The sequence below is a fragment of the Peromyscus eremicus genome, chromosome 1 (genome assembly GCF_949786415.1).
Source record: "Peromyscus eremicus chromosome 1, PerEre_H2_v1, whole genome shotgun sequence".
Classification (NCBI taxonomy): domain Eukaryota; kingdom Metazoa; phylum Chordata; class Mammalia; order Rodentia; family Cricetidae; genus Peromyscus; species Peromyscus eremicus.
The window spans coordinates 10,933,154-10,947,500 of NC_081416.1; positions in this window are offsets into that span (position 1 = coordinate 10,933,154).

Consider the following 14,347-nt stretch of genomic DNA (forward strand, 5'->3'; position numbering starts at 1 on the left):
TCTCTGCATCCAGATCCCTCAGTAGTTGGATGAGGTTTCTAGCTCGACAATTAGGGTGTTTGGCCATCCCATCTGGAATGAGATCTACATGAACAGCCTGGACATGAGTGAGGGTAGTGAAGGGCGAGGGTCGAGGGAAAGAGAGCTTGGGGGAGCGGGGGATCCCAGCTGGATTAACAACAGAGAGGGAGAACAAGGAATAGGAGACCATGGTAAATGAAGACCACATGAGAATAGGAAGAAGCAAAGTGCTAGAGAGGCCCACAGAAATCCACAAAGATACCCCCACAACAGACTGCTGGCAATGGTCGAGAGACAGCCCGAACTGACCATTTCACTCATTTCTTAATTAGTGATATTAGACATTTGAGTTACACCTGTTAAATATGGAGATAGTTACTTTGTGGAAATTTAGCATGCTAGTTAAGGGACCAATTTAATACCAAATTTGTTTACATTAGATTTTATATTCTAAATGCACATTATATAATACAGATAAATATAAAGATACAGAGTCCTAAAAGTGAATATTTATGCATATATAATAATATGTGACCCAGTGAATGTTCATCATTTTTATGGACAAAGTAAAATACAGCACCAACAAGAAAACAGAGAGAAGGTCAATTTTGTTTGGAGCTGACATGTGACTCCTCTTTATAATTCTTTGGTGCAATCATGATCACACAATGTAGTCTACCTCATCACTGCCTCTGCCTCAAGTCCAGAAAGCTTTCTTTTTTTCCTAATAAATCTCCATTGTCAGAATTTTTCTCATCCATCTTATCACTACCAAAAGATATTTAAGAATGATTACATTCATAGCATATACCTTAGGGCACACAAAAATGTTGAATAAAACGTGGAGAGTGATTTTTTTTTGCTGTAATTTGTATTTGCTCCTATAATAGCCATACATCATAGCTCATGCTCTAAATTAAAAGAAGACACAAGTATCTTACCTAGGTAAACATCTGAAATGTTACAAAGCAAACATTAATTCTATGTGTTCAAAGCCCCTCCATTCTTCAGTGTGTTAAGACAAAATAGGGAAAGCGTACAGGTTGTTTATTGCATATATCAATATAAACTGACCTGGATAGCATTAAATGATGATTTTATACACACACACACACACACACACACACACACACACACACACACACACGGCATCTCTACAAGGAAAGCAGCTCAGAAATTTAGTCTTAACTCCATTAAAAGAGGGAACAATGAAGTTTTGAGAAGTGGGATCTCTTTTTACTAATTGATGTTAATAAAAGGAAATAAAAACTAACTTCTAAAGGTTGTTAGTTTACAACTTGCAGGAAGGTGCACCTTGGAAACTGGCCTCCTAGCTGCCTTCAGAAACTGAAAAGTAGGATATTAACCTCTTTGTGGATTATATTTCAAAGTGATAGTTCTCCAGTCCTTGACAAAGACACTTCTGGGTAATAAAACTGGAAAGAGCCTTTTAAAAAGATCTATATCCAAAAAGGCAAGAGAAAGACTCTATAATGGTATGTGTCCCAACGCGAAGGTCCTAGTGAAAATGCACAGCCAATAGGTAGAAAGACCCTCATTCACAGTCAACCATGCTTCTATGCAGTCGTCTTTTCCAATGAGTATTATCTGTACCTGGTTTTCTACCTTCTCTCCATTACCAGTCATGTCTTTCTCTAGCTCGTTACTATCCACTTTGCAATCTCATCACTGGTAAAAGGACAGTAAAAGAAGAAATAAGAGAATTGTATGAACATAATCACTATTGGTAGCTCACTATTACAATAGATCTTATCTATTGGTAACATTCTTCATAACCACCAGGGCTTTCTATCAGCAATTTTTGTCTGTTTATGCTAAAATGATTTTCTTCAAGAATTCTGTTGTACCAATATCCATGGTTCGAAAAGGTACTGCCCAATATGTGTTATTGTTTACTTTTGTGTAGTGAGGATCTTTTATCTTCTTTTTCTTGTACGTGTGTGTGTGTGTGTGTGTGTGTGTGTGTGTGTGTGTATTTAAATGCTTATAGGCATTTAAATAGTTTTCTTATTTGGAGAGTTGAAATAACACTGAAACAGACACTGAGAAAATAATTCTCAGAGGCATTCCATTGTATCAGCAGAGCCTCTGTTTCTCCTCTTTCCCCTTTTCCTTCTCTCCTTTTTTATGGTGATATCCAGTTGTGTCTGCCTTGTTCTAGTTCTTCACCAAGTATCCTGTTAGAAAAAGCAAAGTTGAAGGAAATTGGCCTGATCTTGAAGCATTTCTCACACCACAATATTCTCAAAGCAAATAATGTCTATGTGTATGTTATTAACATGCAAATGCATCTTAGAAGACAGATGTTTGAAGATTGGGCACCCATTATATGAACATGATTAGTGAACTGAACTTTAAATCTAAAAAAAATATATTAAAACAAATAGTGAACACACCAGTAGCATGGAATTGGGAATTAAAGTTTTTGTACAGCAGGGGTAGAAAGAGTCGACCTAACATATGCATGAATTTGCAAGCATAGAAATATTCATGAGAAGAAGGGGGAAACTGACTCAACCTAGAGGCATGGTGTGAAGAAGGTTATATGTTCCAAGAATCAGAAGCAGATGGAATAGGTATGGACAAGACAAATGCTCACCTTCAAGTCTGTTTTGTTTTTTGTTTTTGTTTGTTTGCTTGCTTTTGATTTCAGTATTTACACTTATAAAATTAAACTGTCGGTATAAACACATATACTTTTGATAGTATATCAAAACTTTGTATGCACAGTAAAGAAATAAGCTATGAGCCGGGTGGTGGTGGCACACACCTTTAATCCCAGTACTTGGGAGGCAGAGGCAGGCGGATCTTTGTGAGTTTGAGGCCAGCCTGGTCTAGAGCGAGATTCAGGAAAGACGCAAAGCTACACAGAGAAACCCTGCCTCAAAAAACCAAAAAAAAAAAAAAAGACAAAAATAAACTATGTATTAATGGGATTTTAGTCTCCCAAGAGTATTTAGATAGTACACACTTTTGAAAATTCAGTGAGATTCTTATTGATATTAGACTCTGTGAAGAAGTGAGCAGCCTCAAGACTGACAGTAGAAGCTCACATGAGAGACATGAGAGACAGTCTTCACTGCCGTGTTTTGGTTTTATTTTACCAACGAAATAAAGAAAATAGGACCCAGTACTCACATGTTTCAGTAATAAAAAGGAAAAGCTTCAAAGTCCAAGTATAATGACCTCAGGAATGAGTGTGACCTTTTGCTTATTGTTCAGTTTAAGTGTGGTTAGGATGCTCTGAAATGTATGATGAAATTTAATTTTTATCACGTGTTATTAAAATTTGGAACTTTAATGAACGACTAGACTTCTGCTCTCATTAATGGGTTATTGGAGAGTGGGTCTTCTGGACATGCTCTGGCATGACCACTGCTTCTCACCATGGGATGTTCTGAACTACTTCAGACTTTGGCAGCTGTTGCTAGAGTTTTCCTGCCTGGCCCACAGTCAGGACAAATCTAGCAACAAATGGTGTCCAACATGGTGGCAAGAGTTTCCACCTAAAAACTGAGAAAAAAGATTCTAAAACAGAGCTAAAAACAGCTTCCTAATTGTCTCTCTCAAATGAGTGGCAGCTGCCGGTTTGAGCTACTTGTGGATTCCTGGAGTGCATGCTCGATCTGCAGTATGGCAGGAATGAGGCCTCTGCAAGTGGCACATTAAGCTGCATGGTGGATTTAGACTTTGCTAGTACAAAACAAAAAAAGAGGTTTCTGGGCTACATGCTGCTTGGATAAAATCATAGACCCACGATAGCTCCCAGAGCTGGTGGAAAACGTACCACTGCCATGTTGCCATGTTGGGAAGCTGAGGTGGGTGGAGCCAGCAGCCACAGCTGCTACAGTTTAAAGCAATAGATTCACAATAAGACAGATTCAGATGTAAGAATTTACAATGTGTGTAAAATAAACGTAGGCTTGAAAGAGACAAAAAGGTGATATATACAGTTATATAAACACATACACAGTTTAAAAAAATAAAGTCTTTAAAGAGACAGTAAAATTAATATAAAAAATAAGCCACGTAAAGATGAATATTACACAGAGAATCTGGATTGTGTTATCTTTGGGATTCTTAACTGCAGAGAGATATTTGATTGTAAAGGAAGCTGAGTTAAACCAATATGTATATTTTAAAGATACCTTGACTTCAAAATTTGGATATAAGGATACGTTGCTTTGGAAAGGAGACTCTGCTTTTGTTCCCACAGAAAGCCAGAGGCTATGGATTTGTTCCAGATTAAGATACATTAGGTTTGACCAGCCAAGACCCCCTGAAAGGTCTCCGATGACACCAAGGCCCAGATGATCCAACATCCAGAATGGTTTGAAGGCAACTGGCTCAGACGATACACCCTCACAAACTATTCCATAATCCTAAAATTTTCTTTGTGTCCCCATAAGATACAGCACCCCCCTCCAGCAGGAAGTAGTAAGAGAAGCTACGCCCAAATTCCCAAATTATATGTAATTTTACTTTGTTAAGTGCTATGGGATGGTCTGTATGTCAAATGTGTTGCTGATTGGTCAGTAAATAAATCACTGATTGGCCATTGGCTAGGCAGGAAGTATAGGCGGGACAAGGAGAGGAATTCTGGGAAGTGGAAGGCTGAGGGAGAGACAGGGCCAGCCGCCATGATGACAAGCCGCATGTGAAGATCCTGGTAAGCCACGAGCCATGTGGCAAGGTATAGATTTATAGAAATGGATTAATTTAAGCTGTAAGAACAGTTAGCAAGAAGCCTGCCACGGCCATACAGTTTGTAAGCAATATAAGTCTCTGTGTTTATTTGGTTGGGTCTGAGTGTCTGTGGGACTGGCGGGTGAAAGAGATTTGTCCTGACTGTGGGCCAGGCAGGAAATCTCTAGCTACAAATGGCGTCCAACGTGGTGGCAAGAGTTTCTACCTAAAACCTGAGTTAAAAGATTCTAAAACAGAGCTAAAAACAGCTCCTAGTTGTCTCTTTCAAGCTAGGGGCAGCCTGTGTGTTTGAGCTACTATGGCGGGTTCCTGGTGTGCATGCTTGACCTACAGTATGACAGGAATGAGGCCTCTACAAGTGGCACATTAAGCTGTGTGGTGGATTTAGCCTTTGCTAGTACAAAAAAAAAAAAAAAAAGAGGTTTCTGGGCTACACGCTGCTTTGATAAAAGCATAGACCCACTATTTCTGAGAGTTGATGGCTCCCAGAGCTGGCGGAAAACGTACTACCGCCATGTTGGGAAGCTGAAGTGGGCGGAACCAGCAGCCACAGCACCAGCGCCGTTTCAGGCTTAGAAGGCTGCAGTTTAAAGCAATAGGCTCAAGCTAATATAAAAAAAAAAATAAGCCACATAAAGATGGCTACCACACAGAAAATCTGGATTATGTTCTCTTTGATATTGGTAACTGAAGAAAAACATTTGATTACAAAAGCTGTTGAGTTATGCCAAAATGTATATTTTAAAGGTACCTTGACTTCAAAATTTGGATGTAAAGATATGTTGCTTTGGAAAGGAGGCTCTGCTTTTGTTTCCACAGAAAGCCAGAGGCTATGGATTTGTTCCAGATTAAGATGCATCAGGTTTGACCAGCCAAGACCCCCTGAAAGGTCTCCGATGACACCATGGCCCAGATGATGCAACATCCAGAACCATTTCAAGGCAACTGGCTCAGACGATACACCCTCATGGACTACTCCATAATCCCACAATATTCTTTGTGTCCCCATAAGATACAGCGCCCCCCTCCAGCAGGAAGTAGTAAGAGAAGCTACACCCAAATTCCCAAATATACCAAGCTGACTTTGGAGATGTGTAAAGGTTAAAACCTTCCTTTTTAAGAAAAGAAAAGGGGAAGTGCTATGGGATGGTCTGTATGTCAAATGTGTTGCTGATTGGTCAGTAAATAAATCACTGATTGGCCATTGGCTAGGCAGGAAGTATAGGCAGGACAAGGAGAGGAATTCTGGGAAGTGGAAGGCTGAGGGAGAGACACGGCCAGCCGCCATGATGACAAGCCTCATGTGAAGATCCTGGTAAGCCACGAGCCATGTGGCAAGGTATAGATTTATAGAAATGGATTAATTTAAGCTGTAAGAACAGTTAGCAAGAAGCCTGCCACGGCCATACAGTTTGTAAGCAATATAAGTCTCTGTGTTTATTTGGTTGGGTCTGAGTGTCTGTGGGACTGGCAGGTGAAAGAGATTTGTCCTGACTGTGGGCCAGGCAGGAAATTTCTAGCTACAGTTAAGGTTAAAACCTTCCTTTTTGAAAAAAAAAAAAAAAAGAAAAGGGGAAGTGCTGTGGGAGGGTTTGTATGTCAAGTGTGTTGCTGATTGGTCAATAAATAATTGATTGGCCAGTGGCTAGGCAGGAAGTATAGGTGGGACAAGGAGGAGAATAAAGCTGGGAAGTGGAAGGCTAAGTCAGAGAGACACTGCCAGCCGCCATGATGAGAAACAGCATGTGAAGATGCCGGTAAGCCATGAGCCATATGGCAAGGTATAGATTTATAGAAATGGATTAATTTAAGCTGTAAGAACAGTTAGCAAGAAGCCTGCCACGGCCATACAGTTTGTAACCAATATAAGTTTCTGTGTTTACTTGGTTGGGTCTGAGTGGCTGTGGGACTGGCAGGTGAGAGGGATTTGTCCTGACTGTGGGCCAGGCAGGAAAACCCTAGCTACAGGCAGCAATGAGGCCATTATAAGATATGGCCCTTTGATCTTGACTCAGAAGCATGAGACAAAATAAATCTTTTCTTTATAATTTCTCAGGCTATAGCATTGCCTTATTCATTATAAGAAGTAAAACAATACATTTAAGATTTTAATGACTTTCTAAGGGTTTAGTATTATTAACACCCTGGGTTTTCCCCATTAGAATGAATTAATACAAAGTAAGCCAAAAATGTAATGATTAAATAGTGATATTAAGTGTACTCGTTAATCTTCAAAGAAAACAAGCCAATAATACAGTTGATTTCTTTATTATGATGATTTATGAAAAAGACAATAAGTTATGCTTGAAAATATGAATTGTGTACATTGTTAGTAATCCAAGTTGAAATTTTTATTCACTAAGGGTATGGAAGATGTGCAAGCTATTTTTCAGTGGATGTGTTTGATTTTGTGCTCTGAAATAGCACAATTTAGGCAATCTTCAGCAACTTGTTCAATGATGTACAATTCAATTCATCTCTAATTCAAGTTTCCAAATATTGAAGCTACTGGTATAACTGTCCAAACTTGTGACCAAGAATAACATTTAAGCCAGGCATAGTGGCTCGTGTATGTAATACCATTACTTAGGAAGCTATTACAGGAGAATTGACATGATTTTGAAGTTACCCTGGGCCGCATAAGTTCCAGGTCAATGTGGTCATAGATTGAAACAAGCACAAAAGCTCATTCACTACATAGATGACTTAGGAAAAAAAGAAGCATTTAGAAATTAATTAAGAAGTCTAATTATATTTCTATTGTAAAAGAGAAATGTGTTTCCCATATGGCCAAAGCAGATTATAAAAAGAGAATATGAGGAACTTCTGCTTTTATAGGATAAAATATAACATTATAGGAATATTCTGAGTTATGTTCACCCTGTTTTACAGAAGGGGACTTTATGCCTAGTACTGTAGTACTGTTCAAAAGCCCATGGCTATGTAAGTAAGAGGCTTATGTGCAAAGCCTGCTGTTGTTATTTTGCTAAGTGGTCACCCTCTCAAATTGTCTTCTAAATATTTATGTTTATACCTACAAAACGGGGCCATTCCTAGGTCACAGAAACCTCTTTTTGCAGTGGACAACACTCAGTGGAGAGATGCATAACTGGTCAAAATGCTGACGCAGAGAATTGCAGAGGGAGGACGGGACATACATTTGCATTGTGTTATGTGCATGTATGAAATTCTAAAAGATAATGAAAAGTTTTTAAACACTGAAAACAAAACTACAATTTTATTTTTATGTCGACTAATTCCGTAATTAGGATGAATCATGATGCATAGTGATAATGTGTTTGTCACTAATCTTTATTTAATTTAGTAGGCTGAGGGTTTCACCTATTTTTCCTGTTATTCTCCTATGTCATTTCTGCATCTCATGTCAGAAATGGTCTGTGTGCTGACTGCTGCGTGGATTCCTGGTTGGTTTAATATACTTGCTCACACTAATCCATGCCTTTCAGCTTCATTAAATATGCTGCCTATTGGTATACTTTCATGTTTGTCTCCTGATTTGTTTCTGTCCTTTTATGGAAATCAAGATGCATGTAAAATATTCCTACTCTCTTTGACTACGAATTAGATGTTTGCTTCTATCTGGAAATTTCTTACAGGAAATTATGAAGTTCAAACTTTTTCTGATTATACAAACTATAAAAACTCAAATAAGTATAGGTGTTTCATTATGAGTTTCAAGCATACACAACTTTAGTTTAGAATCTTAGAATATTTTTAATGTACAAAGAAAATTAAGAAGGAGAGGGAAATGATTATAGAGTCAAAGAAAAGAGGAAGAGGAGAGAAAAGAGCTGCTGGTATTTTTTTCTATCCCTTTCGTCTTTTGGCTACTGTACAGTTCATAAGTCATATTCTTCTCCTCCCCAGTCTTCTGCATTTCAACCTCACTAAACAGCCAAGAAGACTGAAGAGGTTAGCTATAACTGTTGTGACTTGTCTACTCTGAAGAAAGCTCTATTCTAAAGTTGAAATTAGATCATACATCATGTTAGTGGTTGAGGAAAGGTAACCGGCCTGCTAGCCAAGCTTCTGAGGAAATATGCAGGATGACTGATGTCCTGGCCCTGGGTGTGTGGCAAGGAATCTGCCCCCCTTCATTCCACTCACCATTTATAATCATTGCAACTTCCTTCAATCATTTCCCCCTGACTTTATGAGCTGCTAGATTTCCAGAAGGACATGCTTGATTCCTTCCAAGAACCTGGTGTTCTGGCATTGTTTGCTGGCCTTGCTCCAAATAACTCAACCAAACAGTGGGGAAAAGATTCAAGGTGGGAGGGTGGTGAATTATAATAAGACTGTTGGTTTGTAATTTTTGTGGAGCTTAAAACTAACCACTAAGAAGTTACATGATATTAGTGAAGGACTTCAGAGTGTTTTGTGCTCTTGTTCACTTCAGGGGGAACTTCGCTTAAGTTTTTACATTTTCACTCTCAATTAATTTTGTTCACTTATACATCATAACAAACAATAAACTAAGGCAGGCTTAAAACTAGAAATCAGTTTGATTTATATTCTCTTTCATGATTAATGTTTCTTTCTGCTTGCATTCTGTCCTTCCTCTTAACCTGATGTTATCTTTTCTTGGTCTCTGTACTAATAGCTTTGCTGTTAGAGTGTTACAGCACCATGGACAAGGAAACTTAGAGAAGAAAGGTTTGTTGAGTTATGGTTCCAGAAGAATGCAAATCCATCATGGTGAGAAAGCATGGAAGAAAGCAGGCAGGCATAGCAGGTGGATCATAATGCTGAGAGCTCATATCTTAAACCACAAGCGTAAAGTAGAGAGAGAAAGTGAGCACAGTGGTATGAATCTTTGAGACCACAAAGCTTATTTCCAGTAACATTTTCTCTATCAAAGACACACCTCCTAGACCTACTGAAACAGTACCAACAACTCGGAACCAAGTATTCAAATGCATGAACCTGTGGGGGACTTCCTCAATCTTTCTTTCGTTCCTTCTATCTTTCTTTCTGTCCGGCTCTTATTCCTTGTATGGGAGATAGATGATGTCAGTGTCACAGTTAATTTTAATTGGCTTCATGACACAGCCGAGATTTATCTGAAAGTAAAGTCATGAGTGTGTAGGTCAGACAGGACTGTATGCATCCTACGAGGGATTGCCATCACTGTTAATTGATATAGGAGTGCCTAGTCCATGACAGGTAGCACCAATCCTTTGTAGGTGGGCCTGAACTATATAACAAAGCTACCTAAGCATAAATCTGTGAGTAAGCCAAGAATAAACCAGCATACAATATTCCTCTATAGTATCTGCCTCCGGGCACTTGACTTGAGAGTCTTCCTTGACTTTATTCAGTGATGGGTTGTAACTTAGAAGTATAAGTGAAGTAAGCCCTTTCCTCCCCCAAGTTGTTTGCTATTGCCACAGCAACAGAATAGGGATAGAATATTTGGAGACATATATATATATATATATATATTATATGTGACATTCATGTTCATGCCTGATGTATAAATATACTACATTCAAAATTGTGTGTGTGTGTGTGTGTGTGTGTGTGTGTGTGTGTGTGTTCCTTGTACGCAGCCCAGCAGCAAAACAACAGAGATTCTGTCTCAAGTATGATAAGGATGGATCCTTGGGGCTGTCCTTTGATTTCACTTACACACTGTGTGCCTGCACACACACACACACACACACACACACACATACACACACACACACACACACACACACACATCAATCAATCAATCAATCAGTGTTTGTATGCTTTTAGATAGAGAGGTAACTATTTATTTTCCAGCTCAAGCTCAAATTTGAGAGAAATATATAGAAGTACCTTCTGTTCTTTTGTTTCATCAGCAATATTTTTTTCACTTTTAGAAAGAAAAAGGGAAAAACCAAATAAGAAAGTTGAATGCACCTGGTGTATATCCATCTGACTGTAAATAAAACCAAGGCTTTGGTCCCTACTTCCTGCCATGATTGGGAAGATTTAACAATAAACTTTAACTTTCTTTGTTCTGATTGTAGATTTGACCTATTGTTTCACTCCAGTTAAATATAGTATGAAAATGGGGGTATAACTCTAGATAAATACGGAAGATATTTTAAAACATCACATGGATATCACCTCAATCAAGAAATCAACATCAGAGCCCCCGTGGTGGTGGCTCATGCCTTTAATCTTAACACTTGAGCAGCAGAGACAAAAAGAACATTGTGAGTTCGGGGCTAGCATGGTCTATAAAGCAAGTGCCATGACTTTTACAAAGAGAAACCCTGTCTTGAAAACCAACAAACTTAAACAAAACAAACAAAGAAAAAACAAAACAAACAAACAAAGAAATCAACACTGGTAATGAAGTGGGTAGATAACCCAGCAGGACTCAGAAGTCATCCTGGAAGAATCCCAGTGACCAAAGTGGGAACACCATTAGCAGGGAATTGACATGACTTTATAGTTTTCTTTGTAATATATCATACAATTAGCTCATTTTATGCATTTTTTAGTTTTTAAATAAATATCAAGAAATCCAGTCTAGACATGGAATATCATTAGCTTAAACCTGCATTCAAGAATTGTTAGAAATTACCCAAACTGCTAAGGTCATGAAACATAAGGAAAACTATAAAAAGCAACATAAATTAAAGATTATTATGTAATCATGATAATTAAATGCACCTTGACAACCTGGGTTACACACTATACTAGCAAAACAACATCAGTTAGGTACAATCAATGTAATATAGCTATATAAGATCTTAACAGAGGGAGCTGAGAAAAAGACATGCAGGATTTTACTAAGTGTGAAATTTTTCTTATATTATCTAAAATAATTTTTAAAGTGGTTCAGTGAAGAAAGTGACCCTCCAAAGACACCCTTTAAAATTGTATAGTTAGTCCTTCATTAGTTTGTAAAGAAAAATGCAGGCATGACCTTGCAACCAGCCTACTTGGAACACTGCACGTCTAAATAAGAAGCATGATACAACATACTTCCGAAGTAAGAACACTGAATTCTGAAGTAGTATGAGTAGTGAGTAGCTGGCTTTTGGACTACTCTACACTCTACACATCTCCCTTAATGTGCTCCTTTCACATAGAGACCTTGGTGGTATTAATGTTCACTATCCAATCTGAGGTAACATGCTAACCATCACAGTCAATGTTTCCACTATACAAGTAGTTGCTTACATGCAATAAAGCAGATGCTGTTCCCTGAAACTGTCTCCAGAGTAGTCTATCTCGGCACTCTTTACCAACCCAGAGGCATTGCTGTCTTGTCAGAGGACACCCAGGTAATGAGGGCATTAGTGTTAATTTATTTGTCCGTTTGTTCGGCAAAACCTTATTGTAAAGAAATTTTCTACTGTGTTGAAGACTTTTGTTTCTATGATGAAAAAGGACTTGGCCTGCAATTCCTCTTCTTGGAGTTGTTTCCTGGCTGCTGTGACAAGGTAATCCATCGGTCCATTATAAACATCTTGAAGGTATTCTCTCTAGTTCTAGTTTTGAAAGAGTTTGGTAAAAAAATCATTCTTCTCTGAGTAGCAACATGTGGCAAAGATAATCATTTGGTTCTGAATTTACAAAACAAACTTCTCCTTAAAATAGAGCTTGTGTCATGTGTATTTTATGTAAGAAGTACTTCAAAGTGTCTCTCAACCACAGCACTATTGACATAGAGGGATCTCATACCGCTATGCTTTGGGAGGTGAACCTTCGGTTCTAGATACTGTTTTGTTTTGTTTTGTTTTTCCCTACAGTTTTGAGAATGTTAAAATGCCTGTGGACAGCTACACATCACATATGAAGTAAAATTTATCTGATGTTAAGGACCATTAATCAAAAGTAATGTGTAGCATTGTATTGATTTTCATTATTACAATAAAAAGATGAGAGATTTGAGTAAGAGTTCTTCAAAGCAGAAATTGCACATGCAAGAACAATTGGTAAGGTAATTTATAACGGCAAAAACTGTGTCTACATTATGATTTTTATGTTTCAGGATCTTGTACATAGTCAATAATCAAGATATTTATTTCTGTATTAATAAATAAATAAGGAAATGTCAAAAAATTTCTTTAGGTTATGAATGAGATTTGGCAATCTTCTTCACATTCCTTCTAGAATATGTTCCACGAGAGGAAAAATAGACTTTTTATATTTTGTATTTGAGTTTCACTCCAGAACATTAAGTAAAATCTAATTCCAAACAATATCATTCAGAATAACAAATGTTCTTATGATCTGAGCAGTTTCAGTTTTATCTCATAAAAGGTTCTTGTTTCAATAGGGTAAAATTCTCTTATCCCCTTTTCACCCTCATAGTGTTCTTGAGAGAAGAATGAATGCTGAAGAGTGGACATTTTAGTTATGTAAGTTTATGAGGGAATATTTAGAAATGTCCAACATGAAAACAGTGAGCTCCATACTATTGCAATTGTGTTGGAACTCAATAAATAACTACACAGTTTGGTCCATGTAATAGTGAATTACGTATTATATTTTCCATTTGTGACCATGATTTTTTAGAAGTCTATTGAAATTATGTGCTAATTTTCCTAATATTTACAGATATTGTTAGTAAATCTATTCTAATATTCTAATATTTATAGAGAATTTCTCAAAAAAGTATCTTTAGGCTAGAGAAAGAGCTTGAATTATTATGCTGGGACTATGAGAGGAACCTGTTATGATGATGTGAAGGCAGTGATGTCCCTTCCCTTCAATCTCCTTCCTAATGTGACTACTGACTGCTTGCCTGGAAACGCGCGCACACACACACACACACACACACACACACGGACAGATGAAAAATATTTCTACATGGGAACTATCACAAGGTTCTTAGGAGAAACATGTCCCTTAAGCAAGCTATATATAATCAATAAAACTTAAGCCATGAAATGTCTTAAAATATTGGCTCAATTGCCATGCAAATGTCATGTTGTACCTATGTATTCTCTGCTTTATGGGCACCTTAACAATACTAACCAAAACCAAGCAACATGGGTCTCTTCAGGCTCTCTGGCTCTAGCAGCATCTTTTCTTCAGACAAAGAACCACCAGCTGATATTCCTTTTTTTTTTTCCTGGTGGAAATATTCTGCTCTGAAAGCAGTATCACTTCTCCCCACAGAAGAACACCTTGGTTTTAAAAATAGCACCTGCTGAGGTTTTGTTAATGTTCCTGGAAATGATTGTGTGTCATTTGGGTATTGGTCTATTCACTTAATCTTCCTAGCACATACTGCTTTACAAAGCAGAATTCACTGTTTTTATTTTTCCTTAATTTAAAAATATCAGTTTTTGAGAGGAAACAGAAACAATTAGTAGAAAATAATGGTTGCAGATTTCTGAAAGATCTGCAACAGAGAGGCTAAAGTCAACTGTAAAGAATAGTTTACAGTGCTTTTGATTAAAAGATGAGATTTACATTGACGATAAAAAGGCCACACTGTTCTGGAGTGTTGACCTGTCTGTGGTACAGGTGACCTTCAGGTTTGTGATGTTTTATGGCTTTGTCTGTTGCTGCTTTTTAGATCTCTGTACCCTGTAAGTACAATCTGAAACTTTCCTGTCCCTATATTAGCAGAACTGACAAC